This window comes from Arachis stenosperma, chromosome 3, assembly GCF_014773155.1.
Source record: "Arachis stenosperma cultivar V10309 chromosome 3, arast.V10309.gnm1.PFL2, whole genome shotgun sequence".
NCBI lineage: Eukaryota > Viridiplantae > Streptophyta > Magnoliopsida > Fabales > Fabaceae > Arachis > Arachis stenosperma.
In genome coordinates, this window is record NC_080379.1 from 156995816 (window position 1) to 157018670 (window position 22855).

The 22855-nt window shown below is 36.3% G+C and overlaps 2 non-coding genes across 2 annotated transcripts; both read right to left on the minus strand.

Annotated features, from left to right (window-relative positions):
- Nucleotides 1-12872: 12872 nt before the first annotated feature.
- On the minus strand, nucleotides 12873-12980 carry LOC130970902 (small nucleolar RNA R71). The gene has a single exon (XR_009082148.1). It is a non-coding gene; the product is annotated as a small nucleolar RNA R71 (small nucleolar RNA).
- An 8723-nt stretch (nucleotides 12981-21703) lies between these two features.
- On the minus strand, nucleotides 21704-21807 carry LOC130971384 (small nucleolar RNA R71). Its single transcript, XR_009082606.1, has one exon. It is a non-coding gene; the product is annotated as a small nucleolar RNA R71 (small nucleolar RNA).
- Between the last annotated feature and the right edge of the window lie 1048 nt (nucleotides 21808-22855).

The window sequence follows — 22855 nt, forward strand, 5'->3', positions numbered from 1 at the left end:
AAAAAGATATTTTTAAGTAAAATTGGTTAAAGGTATTTTTTATTTATTTATCATGTGAAAATATGTATTTAAAAAAATTAAAAATATAAATTTGAACTTCTCAAAAAAAATTATAATGAATTTTTTAGTAATTTTACTTTTATTATTAGAAATTTATCAACTCCACTAAAAAGTAAGTAAAAAAATATTTTTCATCCATTTTTTTTATTTAGTCATGCCTAATCAAATACTTAGTTGCTTTTATTAATTTATTGATATATCTAACATAGTTATCTATCTTAATACTTTAATAGTGTAGATATAGATATTTTCTCGTAAAAAAGGTTAAAAATTTCTAGGATACTAGATGCATTAGATCAATAGATGTGGACTGCAGGATGGAGTTAGAATGAATCTGATTGGGAAGATATTATGTCTTCCTCATTACTTTCTTTTTTGTCAAGCCAATTCTGATTCGGAGCCTTCTCAGTCACATATCTCTTCTCACTCTCTCTGGAATTCCGGCAAAGATAGACTCTGATCGGAAGAGGAAGAAGTCTCCGGTAGTGCCGACGGAGCAGAAGGAAAAGCATAAGCCAGATTTGAACAAGACAAAGAAGATGTCGTACTGTGGCAATAGCCACGGTGGTGATGGAGCTGAGGTTAGGGCATCGCACATACTGGTGAAGCACCAAGGTTTCTCACTACTTTCCTTTTTGTGAAGCTGATTCTGATTCGGAGCCCTCTCAGTGACACATCTCTTCTCATTCTCTGTGGAATTCTGGCGAAGATAGAGTCGGATCGGAAGAGGACGAAGTCTTCGGTGGTGCTGGAGGAGCAGAAGGAGAAGCATAAGCAGCATTTGAACAAAACGAACAAGATGTCGTACTGTGGTAGCAGCGACGGTCATGATGGAGGTGAGGTTAGGTATCACAAAAATATCTATTTACTGAGTAGAGGAAGTGAAAAAGTGTTGTTAAGGTTTCCTATTATGTTTAGATCTTGCTTGAGCAATTAGATATCATTATGAATTGTTGTTGTTCACTCTGGAATATCTTATTTGTTAGGAACTTATCACGATAAATAGGTCACTCCCAATTTGTTTTGCAGAATACTTCTAATACTGCTAGAGGATGGGAACCATCTTGATATATTTGGTTGTTAAAGGGGTGTTTTCATTTGCACTGGTATGTGATCCATTGAGATTTGTGTTGGAACTATTCCAAAATTCCAAAGGGCATTGTGTTTCAATTTGGATGGCTTCATTTGTTAGTTTGTTACATTTTGGATTGATGCTTTTTTTTTTTTACTTTTGGTTGTGAGTATTGAGAATCAGTTTTATGCTTATTAATTATTGAGATGAAATACTGGTTTATGAATTCAGGGAGTCAAGTAGAGGATATGGGAACTTAAGCTGCTGGATATAACAGAGTAGTAGAAGAGAATGGAAAATTATTTATCATGGTTCAAGATCTGAAAGGTTGAATTTTTAATTGTTTATTTAATTAATGGCCATTTTCTCTTTATATATTATTTAGCAAAGTTAATTTTGTGAAACTTTTCAGATCCAAATTATAGGTAATATTCGATTTTACTGCAGAATCAGGCCCACATTCTAGGCTGAATCTAAGAATATTATTGATTTCATTGGGGAGGATGGTTTTGTATTCAGTTTATATCCATCCAAAACATTGAAAGATGGAAGGAAAGTTTTTCACTTCAATCGGGTTTTTGGTGCAAAGGCTGGCTAAGGTAGAGTTCCACATGCTGATTACAGAAATTTTCCCTCCCCTTCCCTCTCTTTTACATCATCTTATTAAAATTTATTCTAACTTTGTACACAGATGAGGTTTTTAAGGCCATAGACCCGTTAATTAGATCCCTGATGGATGGATATAATGTTTGTATTTTCGCATATGGTGTAACTATATCTGGAAAGACATACACCATGGTAAGATAAAAGAAGTATGATACACATTCCATTCGTTCTTCCATACATTAATTAGTGCGGACACAGACCAATGAAATAGGAAGCAATGTCTGCTTACTATATATGCAAACTTAAACCAATTATATATCCATCTAATCTTTTTTTTTTCCTTGTTTCTTTTGGCAGAGTGGTCCATCAGGTTGAACCTCTAAGGATATGGGGATCAATTATGTTCCTCTTAACTATTTGTTCAGGTTTGTTCTGTTCCATGATGCTCTCTATTTAATTTTTTGGCTAGATGAGGTTGCTTTCATATGGTTAGACAGCAAAAGAAGAAAATAAAATAAATGAATCTGTAGCTCTATGCGAATTTGCTTATGAATTTGCTTATGAATATAACTATTTCATATCAATCAATCATTACAAAAGAGGTTCAACCTTTTAATCAGTTGAAGATATGGTATTATAAAGATCCACAGGGAAATGTACAAGGACCATTTGACCTAATTTCCCTAAAATGTTGGAGTGATGCTAATTACTTTCCTTCTGATTTCAAGGTTTGGAAGGAAGGTGAAAGTCCTAGTGATGGTGGACTATTGGTGAAAATTCTTCAATCTTTACCACCTTTCCACATTTAATCGAGGTAAAAATTGTACATTATGATGAATTTTTAATACCGGTCAATAAATTATGTTTTATTATTCATATACAAATAATAAAACTTACAAATTCAAAGGTGATTAGAAATTTATTTTTCTAGTTTTCCAAACCTCCACATTTTAGATGATCTTTTCCCCTTTCATGGCCAGAACTGTTTTACTTTTTCCGTGAACTTTTTTAGTTATAAATTCTAATTAAGGATACAAAAAGATTGGAGCAACTTTACTCTGACCCATTCTTCGGGTTAGTTTAAGATTGCATTGTTATGGATGCTGAAATGGGTATTGGCTGTTGTTTCTGATATTAAAGGAAGCATTCCTATTTTATGTTCAGGTAATTTTAAAAGTTAGCCTTCTTTTAAACTAGCTTCTACTTAATGATTTTGTATCACATGCTTTGATGAAGTTTGTTTTTTTTTTAATTCCTAATTCCTATACCATTATTATAACTATATATTTTCTTTAGACTAAATTATAATTTTACTTCTCACAAGATTCAATTTATTTATAAAATTATTTTTAAAAAAATGGATATTTTAAGTTTTCAAATGTCACCTTAATTTGATAGAAGTTTTAGATTTCATTTTGTACTTGAAGATAATTGATATATTTAATATTTAATTTTCTTCTTTTTTTTCTTGGTTTGTGGGTTAATTAGAAACATTATTCTACAGTACATATAAACAATTAATATCTACACAAAGTTTACTTTTTTTTATGTTATAAAAGTTATTGATTCGGTCGATATAAGAAAAAAGGAAATATTAGTTTAAAAAATTGTTAGGAAGATTTTATTACTAAAAAAAATTTTTACGTATAAAATTATTAACAATAATTAACTTTTTTTTAACAAGTTTCATATTTAAGAGTAAGAACCATATTTTTTTATAAAAAAATTTACATTCTTACTTATTTTTTTATTTATATTTGTTAATTTGTATGTTAATCTGTTTTATATTGCATAGAATTTTCATTAAGTAATTATTTCTTTCATTTTTTTCCTGTGATTTTCCATCATTTTTTTCTCTACTTATCAATAGAAAATAAAAATGGAAAAATCGTGAAAATTAGTTAAACTTTAGGACACATAAAATTTATTGATATCAAAAATTCTGAAATGAATAGAAAAAATTATATTACAATATATTTTTCTCAATATTTAGTTATTTTTAGCTATCATAAATATTAAAAAATCTTCTAATTAATAATTGTGAAATTAATTGTATTGTCTAATGATTCATTTCTCATAACCGTTCTTTTAGTGTTATTTATTTTTAATGAATTATCTACATTATTTTAATTCTAATCTTATATATTCTATTAGTATTTTTAGTTGTTTAACGTTACCAAGGAAAGATTAAAAGACCAAAGGTGCCTCTTTCTTCTCCCACCCCCTCCCTACCCCAACGCACACGCAATAAAAAAAACAAAGTTCACAAACAAGACACACACACACGCCATAAAAAAAAGAAGGTCAGAAAGAAGACCTAACGTCGTCATTGTCCATCCTCTCCCTCTGGGGTCTCAGCTCACTCAACCCAGAAAGATACCACCCTACTTTTTGCAGCGTTAAACCTCAAATAATCCTACAAGCTACAAACTTGTCGTCATCTCCAGTGGTCCCGGCGTCTCCATTTCTTTGAACATGTAAATTTTCTGATAATCGAATAACAGGTTAAGCTTTTGCCCTAACTGTTGCAGTCCCACCATAATCTTCTCTTCACTTTTTTTTCTTTTGCTTTTCTTTTTATTTTTCGTATCTTTCCTTTCGGTGATTTCATCAACTAAAGTTTTGTCTTCTGAAAATATCCAGTTAATACCTTTATGTGAATAGCCTCAGTTCAGGTATCCTTTCTGATTATTTTTTTGACTGATACTCAAATTTTTGTTGCTCTCGCATCTTGCTGAGTCTTAATTTGAACCAATGTAAGAGATTGTCATATATTTTGGCATGCATGTATCATTCAAGGAAACGTTCTTCCCCGATTTAAAAAGAAAGAAAGAAATTTTTGATTTCCGAAACAACTGATATCTAATACTTGGATATGTCCAACATCTGATTCTTATTAAGTTCTTTTTTTTATTCTTTTTGTTAGCAGGTTGTCACTAGAGGTGGAAAAAGGCCAGGCGGCCTGCCAGGGGCCTGCAGCCTGGCCTGTATTTGACCTGGTCTGGCCTGGCCTGTTATAAAATAGGTACAAGCCCAGGCTCTTTTAAAAGCCTTAATACATTAATAGGACAGGCACAGGCTCACTAATTAACCTTATAGACCTGTCAGGCCTGCTTGAGCCTGTTAAAATATAATTAAATATATAAATAATTATTTATTATTAATAAAATTATGAGATATTTTAAATTTATTATATTTTATTATAAATATTTTTGTATATTTTAAATATGTTAAAAGTTTAAAATTTTTTATAAATATTAAATATATGACATATTACATATAACTATTTTTATTAAAAAATAATTTTTTTAAATAATATTTTTATTTTTGTAAAAAAAATTATCAGACCTTTTAACAGGCAACAGGCTTCAGGCCAGGCCAGGTTGAATAACAGGCCAGGCCTAGTACTTTATAAAGAGCCTATAACAGACTGCAGGCCAGGCTCAGGCCAATCAACTGTATAACAGGCCAGGCCTGTTAAGAACAAAGCCTGGCCTGTTTCCACCCCTAGTTGTCACACGTGGGTAGCTGCTACTTTTGTTAATCATCTTGATTAGGAAGCTACATTTAAGGTAACATACTATAATGTAAGTTATTAACATGAGAGAAGTTCAAAGGATAATAATAGGAAGCTATTTTTTTTGTTAATTTCTTTTTAGCAAGTTAATTAATTCAGTTTCAGTGAGGTTGTATTGGCCGTGTGAAATTCGGTAATTTTGGTATTACTATATTGTATCCAATAAAAAAAATATTAAGTAGATAATTTAAAACATTTTTAACAGTAAAAAAAGAAAATCGTATTTATAATTTTTTAATATTGATTCTGGTCTTTTATATTTTAATATTGATCTAATTTTTGTATATTTTCTTTTTTTATATCGTTTGTAATGCATATTCTAATTAAGAAAATCATAATTCATGATTGTTTCATTAAATTATTAGTAGTAGTAGTGGTTAGCTTTTTGAAACTTCTCAACATTATAATTAGCATTAGTAAAAATTTAATTTACTAGAATAAATAACAATATTTTTGTTCGTCTATTTCTTCTTTTGTTTATGAATGGTTGCTGTTCCTTCTTTATGTTTGTTCTTTATGTTTCTTGATTCAATTTTATCACCTGTTTTTCTTGAATTTGTTGAAATCTCCTATTAAGGTTTACTTTATTATAATACTCTCTTTTGTAGTAAGAGACGAGATCTTTTCTTTCTTCTTGAATCTTTATACCAAGTCTCTCTATTTGATAAGTCTGAATGGCCATGGATGCCAATAGAGAACATCCAAACAGGTATGATGCTGAGCATTAGAGAAGATGTTTTCTTTGCTGCATTTTCAATTCGATTGAAGTCTCATTTACTTTTCCATTCAATATATTTTAGATTAACTTTTAAAAATTTTAATGTCAATTAAATATCAATGTTATGCCATCTATAGGTTTTTTTTAAATTCTCTCTCACATATTTTTCATGTTGTAATTTAATTTTATTGGCTTCTCATTTATATGTAGGCCAGATTTCAGAAGTTGTTGTAATCTGTAAAATATATTGTGTAGTAGTTTTCCAACGTGGTCTCTTGGGTATTTTTCATTAATGTGCTTTTAGTTTGTTACTATTTTTTTTTGTATACTTAGTTAGTTGGTTTCTTGGTTAAAAGTCTCTGTCTTAAATTCTAATCGTACCATTATGTGCTAATAGGAGGTTTTTAGCAACCCAGCAATACTGCCCAACGGAAAAGAACTGATTTTTAGATTTTGCCTTTTCAGTAAGCAGGTAACGAAATATATTATGGAATATTATATCATGCATGTTAACCGATTAAAGAGGTGGGTTAAATCTTTAACTTCGAATGGTTTGTTTTTAATTTATATTCACTTAGTGGTCTTTTCTACTTTCCTCCTCTTGATAGTTTCTTTTTCCTGTTAGATGAGTTTGATTAGCTAATTCTGAGTTCCTGATCTTTCTAATCTCAAATGGGTGTAGACTATAACAACTCTAAAAAGATTAGTTTTGATAAATTATCAATGTTCATTCAAAATAAATAATATACTATTTACTAATCATACATATATTGATACTTACTTTAAAGATTCAATATTTATTAATACCTGAAAAGATGATTCGAAGTTCATGTACATGATTTGGTTTCAGAATCCATCAAGATAACAGAAATTTGTTTTTCATTGTTGAAATCTCTCATTTTTCTCTTTGATTCTTAACAAGCTTGATGGCCAATGTGCAGTTTTGGCCAGTAGTATCAATCTCAATTAATTAGATTCCTGATTTGACTTTATGTTCTTTAATTTGTTATTTTCTACTATTTTCTGGATGTCTGAGAGTGATTGCTTTGCCCCTTTGTCCCTTTTCTATGGATATTTTGTTTAAATTCATTTAGCTATTTACTCAACTAGAATCTTCTCAATTATTTATGCTAAAGCTTTCTTCTCATTATAATGTTAGTTCATTTACGTGATTATTGTTCTCTTGTGTTGCTCAGTTGGTAATAATGGTAGATTTAAAATACCTCTCTTTGCTAAATAATTAGGTAAAATTTTGTGAAGGTTTTTTAGCATGTTTTGTTACACATGAATTAACTTTGGAAAGAAATTTGAATATAGGGTGACAGAGCTCTTCCTCCAACTTTTGTTTCAACTCATGGGGAACGATTAGGTCCAATGTTCTATGTTATTGACGAGCTAGATAATTGTTTAGTCTTGGAGGTGATAAGAAAGAATGATTAGTTGCTCATAACTGACTACTCATTTAAACAGATTAGAACTTTCTATCTTATCGATAGAGATGCATCTGTTCAATTTAGGTATGTCGGTTTTGGAATTTTTTATTTTATTGTGGGATAAGGACAACCAACCCATCCAAGTTCACCTTGATCCTAATGCATATGTGCCTGAGCTAATGGACCCAGAGACACTTGATAATGTATCAAGAGTGTTCCACATCAAGTATACCAGGATTGATGAGGAGTCATCAGCTGATGTGATGGTTCTATCTGGGTCTGAACCATCTGATGATCAGTTTTCATCAGATGGTGATGAAAACAATGATCAAGATGGGACACTGGTAGGGGATAATCTGCATAATCCGATAGATTTGTCTAGTGGAAGCATTTTATCATTGGAGGTCAACGAACAAAGTAACGCGGCAAACGAATTGGCTGATCCTAGGTAATGCTAGATGTAACTTTTTTCCTTGTGTTTTGGATTTTAATATCATGGGATAGCTTGCTATTTTTTAGTATGGTGACTAACATATTCATATTATCCTGAATTAGATATGCTCCAGAGGTTTCTTATGAAAAGATCATCACAGCTTCGGATGTCGGACAATCTAGATTGGTAACTTGATCTCAAAAGAGTACTTTCTTTTGTTTTTTTTCTTACAAGCTTATTGGATGTTCTTCCTAAATCTGTTATTCATTGTGTATGAAAATATTATGTTTGTGTTAACTATGAATTATTCATTGCAGTATTTGGCTTCAAAATTTGATGCGTATCTTAAACTATCTGAAGATGGTTCGATTTGGACGATCACCGGTCCAGATTCCAATGTAGAGAAGAATGTGTTCTTTTTTCACTTACTGAAAAGTGGAGGAAGAGGTACATAATGGAAATTTGGAGTCGGGTGGAGTGAGTGTTGTAGAATATACAATTTAAAAGAGGATGATATCATTACTTTGAAACTCGGCTCGATAGCTAACCGCCAGATAGAGTTATCGATTCAGCGACGTTAGGTCTCCTATGTATAACTAGTGCACGAAATTGCAATCACACTTTTGCAATCCGCACAACTAACCAGCAAGTGCACTGGGTCGTCCAAGTAATACCTTATGTGAGTAAGGGTCGAATCCCACGGAGATTGTTGGCTTGAAGCAAGCTATGGTTATCTTATTAATCTTAGTCAGGATGCCAATAAAATTATTTGAATTTAATTATAAAAAGTGAAAGTGTTTGGAATAAGTAATTGTTACTCAATAATGGAGGATATGTTGGAGTTTTGGAGATGCTTTGTCTTCTGAATTTCTGTAACATAATGCTTCCTCACTTTCATAAATGCAAGGCTCCTTCCATGGCAAGCTGTATGTAGGGTGTCACCGTTGTCAATGGCTACTTCCCATCCTCTCAGTGAAAATGGTCCAAATGCTCTGTCACAGCACAACTAATCATCTGTTGGTTCTCGATTATGTCGGAATAGGATCTATTGATCCTTTTGCGTCTGTTACTACGCCCAAAAATCATGAGTTTGAAGCTCGTCACAGCCATTCAATCCTTGAATCCTACTCGGAATACCACAGACAAGGTTTAGACTTTCCGAATCCTCATGAATGCCGCCATCAATTCTAGCTTATACCACGAAGATTCTGATTAAGGAATCTAAGAGATACTCATTCTGATTAGCCGTGCTGTGACAGAGCATTTGGACCATTTTCACTGAGAGGATGGGATGTAGCTATCAACAAGGGTGATGCCTCCAGACGATTAGCCGTGTAGTGACAGCTGATGAGCGGATAATTTGTACGCTTTTTGGCATTGTTTTTAGTATCTTTTTAGTAGTTTTAGTTGAGTTCTTAGTATATTTTTATTAGTTTTTAGTTAAAATTCACTTTTCTGGACTTTACTATGAGTTTGTGTGTTTTTCTGTGATTTCAGGTATTTTCTGGATGAAATTGAGGGACCTGAGCAAAAATCTGATTCAGAGACTGAAAAGGACTGCAGATGCTGTTGGATTCTGACCTCCCTGCACTCGAAGTGGATTTTCTGGAGCTACAGAAGCCCAATTGGCACGCTCTCAACGGCGTTGGAAAGTAGACATCCTGGGCTTTCCAGCAATATATGATAGTCCATACTTTGCCCAAGATTTGATGGCTCAAACCGGCGTTCAAAGTCACCCTCAGATTTCCCAGCGTTAAACGCCGGAACTGGCACCTAAATGGGAGTTAAACGCCCAAACTGGCATAAAAGCTGGCGTTTAACTCCAAGAAGAGTCTCTACACGAAAATGCTTCATTGATCAGCCCAAGCACACACCAAGTGGGCCCGGAAGTGGATTTTTATGTCATTTACTCATCTTTGTAAACCTTAGGCTACTAGTTTTCTATAAGTAGGACCTTTTGCTTTTGTATTTTCATCTTGGTTCTTCTGGTTCCCTCTTTGGGGCCGAAACCAATGATCACTCTTGTTCTTATGTATTTTCAACGGTGGAATTTCTACACACCATAGATTAAGGTGTGGAGCTCTGCTGTACCTCGAGTATTAATGCAATTACTATTGTTCTTCTATTCAATTCCGCTTGTTCTTTGTCCAAGATATCACTTGTTCTTCAACTTGATGAATGTGATGATCCGTGACACTCATCATCATTCTCACCTATGAACGTGTGACTGACAACCACCTCCGTTCTACCTTAGATTGGGTGAATATCTCTTGGATTCCTGATACACGATGCATGGTTGATCGCCTGACAACCGAGTGCTCGCCTGACAAACGAGTCAGCCATTCCGTGAGATCAGAGTCTTCGTGGTATAGGCAAGAACTGATGGTGGCATTCAAGAGAATCCGGAAGGTCTAACCTTGTCTGTGGTATTCTGAGTAGGATTCAATGATTGAATGACTGTGACGTGCTTCAAACTCCTAGCAGGCAGGGCGTTAGTGACAGACGCAAAAGAATCACTGGATTCTATTCCGGCCTGACCGAGAACCGACAGATGGATAGCCGTGCCGTGACAGGGTGCGTTGAACATTTCCACTGAGAGGATGGGAGGTAGCCACTGACAACGGTGAAACCCTTGCATAAGCTTGCCATGGAAAGGAGTAAGAAGGATTGGATGAAGACAGTAGGAAAGCAGAGAGACGGAAGGGAAGGCATCTTCATACGCTTATCTGAAGCTCTCACCAATGATATACATAAGTATCTCTATCTTTATCTTTATGTTTCATTCATCATCTATACCCATTTGAGTCTGCCTGACTAAGATTTACAAGGTGACCATAGCTTGCTTCATACCAACAATCTCCATGGGATCGACCCTTACTCGCGTAAGGTTTATTACTTGGACGACCCAGTGCACTTGCTGGTTAGTTGTGCGGAGTTGTGATAGAGAGTTGAGATTGCAATGAGCGTACCATGTTGATGGCGCCATTGATGATCACAATTTCGTGCACCAAGTTTTTGGCTCCGTTGCCGGGGATTGTTTTGTGTATGGACAACTGACGGTTCATCTTGTTGCTTAGATTAGGTATTTTTCTTCAGAGTTCTTAAGAATGAATTCTAGTGTTTCATGATGATCTGCTGAAATCTGGCTGGCTGAGAAGCCATGTCTAATCTGATTGGACCGAGGTTTCAACTGATCATCACAAGAGCTTGTTGATTTCTATCAATCTTGCTATGGGAGCAATGATCCGCTAAGGCTTGGCTGGCCATTGGCCATGTCTAGTGTTTTGGACCGGAGCTTTCTTTGAAAGCTTGGCTGGCTGTGAAGCCATGTCTAATTCCTGGACCGGAGTCTTAGACTAGCATTGCAATGATTCCTGGAATCCAAACTGAGAATTCTGAAACCTTTATTTTCTATTTCCATATAATTTTCGAAAAAACACAAAAAAATTTCAAAATCATAAAAAAACCAAAAATATTTTATGTTTCTTGTTTGAGTCTAGTGTCTAATTTTAAGTTTGGTGTCTTGCATGCATTGTTTATTTGATCTTGGTTCTATTTTCAAGTCAATAGTACAGGGAACTGAAGATTCAGAACATGCAGCAGAGGAATTACACAGAAAAAGCTGGGTGTTCAAAACGCCCAGTGAAGAAGGACAGACTGGCGTTTAAACGCCAGCCAGGGTGCCTGGTTGGGCGTTTAACGCCCAAAAAGGTAGTGCATTGGGCGTTAAACGCCAGAATGTGCACCATTCTGGGCGTTTAACGCCAGGATGGCACAAGGGGGAAGATTTTGTTTTCAAATCAAATTTTTTTCAAGTTTTCAAAGTTTTTCAAAATCAAATCTTTTTCAAATCATATCTTTTCAATCAAATGTTTTCAAAATCAATTTCTTTCCTTTTTTCAAAGATACTTGCTAACAATTAATGATTTGATTGAACATTTCAAGTATGTTGCCTTTTCTGTTGAGAAAGGTTTAATGTTTGAATCATATCTTTTCTTGTTAGGTAAGTCATTAATTTTTAAAATCAAATTTTTTTAAAATTGTTTTCAAATCATATCTTTTAATCATATCTTTTTAATCACATCTTTTTCAAAATAGTTTTCAATCATATCTTTTTGATTTCTAATTTCAAAATCTTTTTCAAAAATTACTTGATCTCTTTCTCACTCTTGATTTTCGAAAATCAAATTAAAGTTTCTCAAAATGTTTTTAAAATCTTTTTAATTAATTTTCGAAAATTCTCTTCCCCTCTTCCCACATCCTTCTATTTATGGAGTACCACTCCTTCTCAATGCACAATTCGAACTCTATCTGATTAAGTTCGAATTCTTCTACCTCTTTCCTCTATTTTTCTGTTCTTCTGACACCTCAAGGAATCTCTATACTGTGACATAGAGGATTTCATATTTTCTTGTTCTCTTCTCTTTCATATGAGCAGGAGCAAAGACAAAGGCATTCTTGTTGAAGCTGACCCTGAACCTGAAAGGACCTTGAAGCGAAAGCTAAGAGAAGCTAAGGCACAACTCTCTGTAGAGGACCTAACAGAAATCTTCAAGGAAGAAGAACCCATGGCAGCCGAAAACAACAACAATGCCAACAATGCAAGGAAGGTGCTGGGTGACTTTACTGCACCTACTCCCGACTTCTATGGGAGAAGCATCTCTATCCCTGCCATTGGAGCAAACAACTTTGAGCTTAAGCCTCAATTAGTTTCTCTAATGCAACAGAATTGCAAGTTCCATGGACTTCCATTGGAAGATCCTCATCAGTTCTTAGCTGAATTCTTGCAAATCTGTGACACTGTCAAGACTAATGGGGTTGACCCTGAGGTCTACAAACTTATGCTATTCCCTTTTGCTGTAAGAGACAGAACTAGAATATGGTTGGACTCACAACCTAAAGAAAGCCTGGACTCATGGGAAAAGCTAGTCAATGCCTTCTTGGCAAAGTTCTTTCCACCTCAAAAATTGAGTAAGCTTAGAGTGGAAGTCCAAACCTTCAGACAGAAGGATGGAGAATCCCTCTATGAAGCTTGGGAAAGATACAAACAATTAATCAGAAAGTGTCCATCTGATATGCTTTCTGAATGGAGCATCATAGGCATTTTCTATGATGGTCTGTCTGAACTATCCAAGATGTCTTTGGATAGCTCTGCTGGAAGATCTCTTCATCTGAAGAAGACGCCTACAGAAGCTCAAGAGCTAATTGAAATGGTTGCAAATAACCAATTCATGTACACTTCTGAAAGGAATCCTGTGAACAATGGGACTAATCAGAAGAAAGGAGTTCTTGAGATTGATACTCTGAATGCCATATTGGCCCAAAACAAGATATTGACTCAACAAGTCAATTTGATTTCTCAAAGTCTGTCTGGAATGCAAAATGCACCAAGCAGTACTAAGGATGCTTCATCTGAGGAAGAAGCTTATGATCCTGAGAACCCTTCAATGGAAGAGGTGAATTACCTAGGAGAACCCTATGGAAACACCTATAATTCTTCATGGAGAAATCACCCAAATTTCTCATGGAAGAATCAAGAGAGACCTCAACAAGGTTTCAACAACAATAATGGTGGAAGAAACAGGTTTAGCAATAGCAAGCCTTTTCCATCATCTTCTCAGCAACAGACAGAGAATTCTAAGCAGAACCCCTCTGACTTAGCAACCATGGTCTCTGATCTAATCAAAACCACTCAAAGTTTCATGACTGAAACAAGGTCCTCCATTAGGAATTTGGAGGCACAAGTGGGACAGCTGAGCAAGAAAGTTACTGAACTCCCTCCAAGTGCTCTTCCAAGCAACACAGAAGAAAATCCAAAAGGAGAGTGCAAGGCCATCAACATGGCCGAATTTGGAGAGGAAGGAGAGGAAGTGAACGCCACTAAGGAAGACCTCAATGGACGTCCACTGGCCTCCACTGAGTTCCCCAATGAGGAACCATGGAAATCTGAGGCTCAAAATGAGACCATAGAGATTCCATTGGACTTACTTCTGCCTTTCATGAGCTCTGATGAGTATTCCTCCTCTGAAGAGGATGAGTATGTCACTGAAGAGCAAGTTGCTAAATACCTTGGAGCAATCATGAAGCTAAATGACAAGTTATTTGGAAATGAGACTTGGGAGGATGAACCCCCTTTGCTCACCAAATAACTGGATGACTTGTCTAGGCAGAAATTACCTCAAAAGAGACAAGATCCTGGGAAGTTTTCAATACCTTGTACCATAGGCACCATGACCTTCAAGAAGGCTCTGTGTGACTTAGGGTCAAGTGTAAACCTCATGCCTCTCTCTGTAATGGAGAAGCTAGGAATCTTTGAGGTGCAAGCTGCAAGAATCTCACTAGAGATGGCAGACAACTCAAGAAAACAAGCTCATGAACTTTTAGAGGATGTTTTGGTGAAGATTGAAGACCATTACATCCCTGCTGATTTCATAGTCCTAGAGACTGGGAAGTGCATGGATGAATCCATCATCCTTGGCAGACCCTTCCTAGCCACAGCAAAGGCTGTGATTGATGTTGATAGAGGTGAACTGATCATTCAAGTGAATGAAGAATCCTTTGTGTTTAAGGCTCAAGGATATCCCTCTGTCACCATGGAGAGGAAGCATGAAGAGCTTCTCTCAAATTAGAGTCAAACAGAGCCCCCACAGTCAAACTCTAAGTTTGGTGTTGGGAGGCCACAACCAAACTCTAAGTTTGGTGTTGAACCCCCACATTCAAACTCTAAGTTTGGTGTTGGGAGGTTCCAACATTGCTCTGATCGTTTGTGAGGCTCCATGAGAGCCCTCTGTCAAGCTACTGACATTAAAGAAGCGCTTGTTGGGAGGCAACCCAATGTTATATTTTATCTATTTTCTTTTGTTATTTTATGTTTTTTGTAGGTTGATGATCATGAGAAGTCACAAAATCAATTGAAAAAGCAAAAACAGAATGAAAAACAAAAAGAAAAATAGCACACCCTGGAGGAAGAACTTACTGGCGCTTAAACGCCAGTAAGGCTAGCAGGTGGGCGTTTAACGCCCAGTCTGGCACCATTCTGGGCGTTTAACGCCAGAAAGGGGCACCAGACTGGCGTTAAACGCCAAAAAAGGGCAAGAACCTGGCGTTAAACGCCAGAAATGGGCACCAGCCCGGCGTTTAACGCCAGAATTGGCTCAAAATGTGATTTTGCATGCCATTTAGTGCAGGGATGACTTTTCCTTGACACCACAGGATCTGTGGACCCCACAGGATCCCCACCAACCCCACCACTCTCTCTCTTCTTCACCCATTCACCAATCACCTCAACACCTCTTCCCCAAAAACCCCTCACCTATCAAATCCCATCTTTCTCTTCACCACTCACATCCATCCTTCATAAAACCCCACCTACCTCACCCTTCAAATTCAAACCACTTTCCCTCCCAAACCCACCCATACATGACCGAACCATGAGCCCCCCTCCCCTATATATACCCTTCTTCACCCCTTCATTTTCACACAACCTAAACACCACTTCTCCCCCTCTTTGGCCGAACACAAAGCCATTCCCTTCTTCCTCATTTCTTCTTCTTCTACTCTCTTCTTTCTTCTTTTGCTCGAGGACGAGCAAACCTTTTAAGTTTGGTGTGGTAAAAGCATTGCTTTTTGTTTTTCCATAACCATTTATGGCATCCAAGGCCGGAGAAACCTCTAGAAAGAGGAAAGGGAAGGCAAAAGCTTCAACATCCGAGTCATGGGAGATGGAGAGATTCATCTCAAGGGTGCATCAAGACCACTTCTATGAAGTTGTGGCCTTGAAGAAGGTGATCCCCGAGGTCCCTTTTTCACTCAAAAAGAGTGACTATCCGGAGATCCGACATGAGATCCGAAGAAGAGGTTGGAAAGTTCTTACCAACCCCATTCAACAAGTCGGAATCTTGATGGTTCAAGAGTTCTATGCCAATGCATGGATCACCAAGAACCATGATCAAAGTGTGAACCCGGATCCAAAGAATTGGCTTACTATGGTTCGGGGGAAATACTTGGATTTTAGTCCGGAGAATGTAAGGTTGGCATTCAACTTGCCCATGATGCAAGGAGATGAACATCCTTACACTAGAAGGGTCAACTTTGATCAAAGGTTGGACCAAGTCCTCACAGTCATATGTGAAGAGGGCGCACAATGGAAGAGAGATTCAAGAGGAAAGCCGGTTCAATTGAGAAGGCATGACCTCAAGCCCGTGGCTAGAGGATGGTTGGAGTTTATCCAACGCTCAATCATTCCCACTAGCAACCGGTCCGAAGTTACTCTAGACCGGGCCATCATGATTCATAGCATCATGATTGGAGAAGAAGTGGAAGTTCATGAGGTTATAGCCCAAGAACTCTATAAGGTGGCGGACAAGTCCTCCACCTTGGCAAGGTTAGCCTTTCCTCACCTCATTTGTCACCTCTGTTATTCAGTTGGAGTTAACATAGAAGGAGACACCCCCATTGATGAGGATAAGCCCATCACTAAGAAAAGGATGGAGCAAACAAGAGACCCCTCTCATCATGAGATCCCTGAGATTCCTCAAGGGATGCACTTTCCTCCACAAGACTATTGGGAGCAACTAAACACCTCCCTAGGAGAATTGAGTTCCAACATGGGACAACTAAGGGTGGAGCACCAAGAACATTCCATCCTCCTCCATGAAATTAGAGAAGATCAAAGAATCATGAGAGAGGAGCAACAAAGACAAGGAAGAGACATTGAGGAGCTCAAGCACTCCATAAGACCTTCAAGAGGAAGAACAAGCCGCCATCACTAAGGTGGACCCGTTCTTTAATCTCCTTGTTCTTTATTTTCTTGTTTTTCAAAAATTTATGCTTATGTTTATCCATGTTTGTGTCTTATGATCATTAGTGTCTATGCCTTAAAGTTATGAATGTCCTATGAATCCATCACCTTTCTTAAATAAACAATGTTCTTAATTGAAAAAAAGATGAGAATTGCATGAATTTTGAATTTTATAACAGTTTAATTATTTTGATGTGGTGGCAACATTTTTGTTTTCTGAATGTATGCTTAAACAGTGCATATGTCTTTTGAATTTGTGGTTCATGAATGTTGGCTCTTGAAAGAATGATGAAAAAGGAGACATGTTACTGAGGATCTGAAAAATCATAAAAATGATTCTTGAAGCAAGAAAAAGCAGTGAATACAAAAAAAGAGGCGAAAAAAAAATGAAAAAGAAAGAGAAAAAGAAAGAAAAAGAAAGAAATAAAGTTGTGATCCAAGGCATAAAGAGTGTGCTTAAGAACCCTGGACACCTCTAATTGGGGACTCTAGCAAAGCTGAGTCACAATCTGTAAGGGTTCACCCAATTATGTGTCTGTGGCATGTATGTATCCGGTGGTAATACTGGAAGACAGAGTGCTTTGGGCCACGGCCAAGACTCATAAAGTAGCTGTGTTCAAGAATCATCATACTTAACTAGGAGAATCAATAACACTATCTGGATTCTGCGTTCCTAAAGAAGCCAATCATTCTGAATTTCAAAGGATAGAGTGAGATGCCAAAACTGTTCAGAGGCAAAAAGCTAAAAGCCCCGCTCATCTAATTAATTCTGATCTTCATAGATGTTTTTGGAGTTCATTGCATATTCTCTTCTTTTTATCTTATTTGATTTTCAGTTGCTTGAGGACAAGCAACAATTTAAGTTTGGTGTTGTGATGAGCGGATAATTTGTACGCTTTTTGGCATTGTTTTTAGTATCTTTTTAGTAGTTTTAGTTGAGTTCTTAGTATATTTTTATTAGTTTTTAGTTAAAATTCACTTTTCTGGACTTTACTATGAGTTTGTGTGTTTTTCTGTGATTTCAGGTATTTTCTGGCTGAAATTGAGGGACCTGAGCAAAAATCTGATTCAGAGACTGAAAAGGACTGCAGATGCTGTTAGATTCTGACCTCCCTGCACTCGAAGTGGATTTTCTGGAGCTACAGAAGCCCAATTGGCGCGCTCTCAACGGCGTTGGAAAGTAGACATCCTGGGCTTTCCAGCAATATATGATAGTCCATACTTTGCCCAAGATTTGATGGCCCAAACCGGCGTTCAAAGTCACCCTCAGATTTTCCAGCGTTAAACGCCGGAACTGGCACCTAAATGGGAGTTAAACGCCCAAACTGGCATAAAAGCTGGCGTTTAACTCCAAGAAGAGTCTCTACACGAAAATGCTTCATTGCTCAGCCCAAGCACACACCAAGTGGGCCCGGAAGTGGATTTTTATGTCATTTACTCATCTTTGTAAACCTTAGGCTACTAGTTTTCTATAAGTAGGACCTTTTGCTTTTGTATTTTCATCTTGGTTCTTCTGGTTCCCTCTCTGGGGCCGAAACCAATGATCACTCTTGTTCTTATGTATTTTCAATGGTGGAGTTTCTACACACCATAGATTAAGGTGTGGAGCTCTGCTGTACCTCGAGTATTAATGCAATTACTATTGTTCTTCTATTCAATTCCGCTTGTTCTTTGTCCAAGATATCACTTGTTCTTCAACTTGATGAATGTGATGATCCGTGACACTCATCATCATTCTCACCTATGAACGTGTGACTGACAACCACCTCCGTTCTACCGTAGATTGGGTGAATATCTCTTGGATTCCTGATACACGATGCATGGTTGATCGCCTGACAACCGAGTGCTCGCCTGACAAACGAGCCAACCATTCTGTGAGATCAGAGTCTTCGTGGTATAGGCAAGAACTGATGGCGGCATTCAAGAGAATCCGGAAGGTCTAACCTTGTCTGTGGTATTCTGAGTAGGATTCAATGATTGAATGACTGTGACGTGCTTTAAACTCCTAGCAGGCGGGGCGTTAGTGACAGACGCAAAAGAATCACTGGATTCTATTCCGGCCTGACCGAGAACCGACAGATGGATAGCCGTGCCGTGACAGGGTGCGTTGAACATTTCCACTGAGAGGATGGGAGGTAGCCACTGACAACGGTGAAACCCTTGCATAAGCTTGCCATGGAAAGGAGTAAGAAGGATTGGATGAAGACAGTAGGAAAGCAGAGAGACGGAAGGGAAGGCATCTTCATACGCTTATCTGAAGCTCTCACCAATGATATACATAAGTATCTCTATCTTTATCTTTATGTTTCATTCATCATCTATACCCATTTGAGTCTGCCTGACTAAGATTTACAAGGTGACCATAGCTTGCTTCATACCAACAATCTCTGTGGGATCGACCCTTACTCGCGTAAGGTTTATTACTTGGACGACCCAGTGCACTTGCTGGTTAGTTGTGCGGAGTTGTGATAGAGAGTTGAGATTGCAATGAGCGTACCATGTTGATGGCGCCATTGATGATCACAATTTCGTGCACCAACAGCGCATAGGACCATTTTTCCGAGAGGATTAAAAGTAGCCATTGATGATGGTGATGCCCTACATACAGCTTGCCATGGAAAGGAATAAGAAGGATTGGATGAAAGCAATAAGAAAGTAGAGATTCGAAAGGATTCTAGCATCTTCACACACCTATCTGAAATTCCCACGTTTGATTTACATAATTATTTCTATCCCTTTTTATTTTCTATTTATTATTAATTTTCGAAACCCATAACCATTTAATCTGCCTAACTGAGATTTACAAGGTGACCATAGCTTGCTTCATACCAACAATCTCTGTGGGATCGACCCTTACTCACGTAAGGTATTACTTGGATGACCCAGTACACTTGCTGGTTAAGTTGAATGAAGTTGTGATCATAAATTCCAATAGAGCCAATTTTTAATTCTCATGCAAATACAAAGAGGATCACAATTTCGTCCACCAAGTTTTTGGCGCCGTTGCCGGGGATTTTTCGAGTTTGGACAACTGACGGTTCATCTTGTTGCTCAGATTAGGTAATTTTCTTTTCAAAAACTTTTTCAAAATTTTTCTTTTCTTTTTCGTTTTTCCAAAAATATTTTCGAAAAAATTAATAAAAATCCAAAAAAAATAATAAAATCATAAAAATAAAAAAATATTTTGTGTTTCTTGTTTGAGTCTTGAGTCAACTTTTAAGTTTGGTGTCAATTGCATGCTTTAAAATTTTTTTTGCATTTTTCGAAAATTCCATGCATTCATAGTGTTCTTCATGATCTTCAAGTTGTTCTTGATAAGTCCTCTTGTTTGATCTTGATGTTTTCTTGTTTTGTGTTGTTTGTTGTTTTTCATATGCATTTTTCGTTTGTTAGAGTCCATGCATTAAAGATTTCTAAGTTTGGTGTCTTGCATGTTTTCTTTGCATCAAAAATTTTTCAAAAATATGTTCTTGATGTTCATCATGATCTTCAAAGTGTTCTTGGTGTTCATCTTGACATTCATAGTGTTCTTGCATGCATCATGTGTTTTGATCCAAAATTTTTATGTTTTGGGTCATATTTGTATTTTTCTCTCTCATCTTTAAAATTTCAAAAATAAAAAGAAATATATATATATATATATATTTTTCTTTTTTCTCTCAAAATTTTCAATTTTAAAAATCTTATCTTTTTAAAATCTTTTTCAAAAATCATATCTTTTTCATTTTTTATCATTTTCGAAAATTTCAAAAATATTTTTCAAATTATTTTCAAAATCTTTTTCTTATCTTTATATCATATTTTCGAAATTACACTAACAATTAATGTGATTGATTCAAAAATTTGAAGTTTGTTACTTTCTTGTTAAGAAAGGTTCAATCTTTAAAATCTAGAATCCTATCTTTTAGTTTATTGTTAGTTAAGTAATTAATTTTAATTTTAAAATTAAATCTTTTTCAAAATATCTTTTTCTTAAGAATCTTATCTTTTTATCTTATCTTTTTCAAAATTTGATTTCAAAAATATCCTATCTTATCTTATCTTCTTATCTTTTCAAATTTGATTTTAAAATCTTTTTTAACTAACTAATTAACTTTTTGTTTGTTTCTTATCTTTTTCAAAACCACCTAACTACTCTTTCCTCTCTAATTTTCGAAAATATCTCACCCCTTTTTCAAAAAATTCTTTTTAATTAACTAATTGTTTCATGTTTTAATTTTAATTACATCTTATCTCTAATTTTCGAAAATCACTAACCCCTTTTTAAAATTATTTTCGAATTCTCTTTCTCTTCTCTTCTTCTATTTAATTATTTAATTACTAACACTTCTCTTCACCTCTCTTCATCTAAAAAAAATCCGAACCCATTCTTCTTCACTCTTCTCCCCTTTCTTCTTCTACTAACATAAAGGAATCTCTATAGTGTGACATAGAGGATTCCTCTTCTTCTCTTGTTTTCTTCTCTTTCATATGAGCAGGAACAAGGAAAAAGGCACTCTTATTGAAATTGATCCTGAACCTGAAAGGACTCTGAAGAGAAAATTAAGAGAAGCTAAGTTACAACAATCTAAAGGTAACCTTTCAGAAATTTTTGAACAAAAGAAGGAGATGGCAGTAGAAAACAATAATAATGCAAGGAGAATGCTTGGTGACTTCACAAAGCCAACGTCCAAGTTTGATGGAAGAAGCGTCTCCATTCCTGCTATTAGAGCCAACAACTTTGAGCTGAAACCTCAGCTAGTTGCCTTAATGCAAGAAAACTACAAGTTTTATGGACTTTCATCTGAAGATCCTTATCAGTTTTTAACTGAGTTCTTGCAGATTTGTGAGACTGTTAAGACGAATGGAGTAGATCCTGAAGTCTACAGACTCATGCTTTTCCCTTTTGCTGTAAGAGACAGAGCTAGAATATGGTTGGATTCACAACCTAAGGATAGCCTGGACTCCTGGGAAAAGCTGGTCACTGCCTTCTTGAATAAATTCTTTCCTCCTCAAAAGCTGAGCAAGCTTAGAGTGGATGTTCAGACCTTCAAACAAAAAGATGGTGAATCCCTCTATGAAGCTTGGGAAAGATACAAGCAGTTGACCAAAAGGTGTCCATCTGACATGTTTTCAGAATGGACCATATTAGATATATTCTATTATGGTCTATCTGAGTTTTCAAAAATGTCATTGGACCATTTTGCAGGTGGATCCATTCACATAAAGAAAACACCTGCAGAAGCTCAAGAACTCATTGACATGGTTGCAAATAACCAATTCATGTACACTTCTGATAGGAATTCCGTGAATAATGAGACACCTCAGAGGAAGGGAGTTCTTGAAATTGATGCTCTGAATGCCATATTGGCTCAGAATAAAGTGTTGACTCAGCAAGTCAACATGATCTCTCAAAGTCTGAATGGATGGCAAAATGCATCCAACAGTACTAAAGAGGCAGCTTCTGAAGAAGCTTATGATCCTGAGAACCCTGCAATAGCAGAGGTAAATTACATGGGTGAACCTTATGGAAACACCTATAATTCATCATGGAGAAATCATCCAAATTTCTCATGGAAGGATCAACAAAAGCCTCAACAAGGCTTTAACAATGGTGGACGCAATAGGCTGAGCAATAGCAAGCCTTTTCCATCATCTTCTCAGCAACAGACAGAGAATTCTGAACAAAACACTTCTAATTTAGCCAATTTAGTCTCTGATCTGTCAAAGGCCACTTTCAATTTCATGAGTGAAACAAGATCCTCCATCATAAATCTGGAGGCACAAGTGGGCCAGCTGAGTAAGAAAGTCATTGAAACTTCTCCCAGTATTCTCCCAAGCAATACAGAAGAGAATCCAAAAGGAGAGTGCAAGGCCATTGATTTAATCAATATGGCCGAATGCACAAGGGAGGAGGAGGACGAAAATCCTAGTGAGGAAGACCTTCTGGGACGTTTCTCAAGCAAGAAGGAGTTTCCTATTAAGGATCCAAAGGAATTTGAGGCTCATATAGAGACCATAGAGATTCCATTAAATCTCCTTCTGCCATTCATGAGCTCTAAAGACTATTCTTCCTCTGAAGAGGATGAAGATGTGACTGGAGAGCAAGTTGCTCAATATTTAGGAGCTATCATGAAGCTGAATGCCAAGTTTTTTGGTAATGAGACTTGGGAAAGT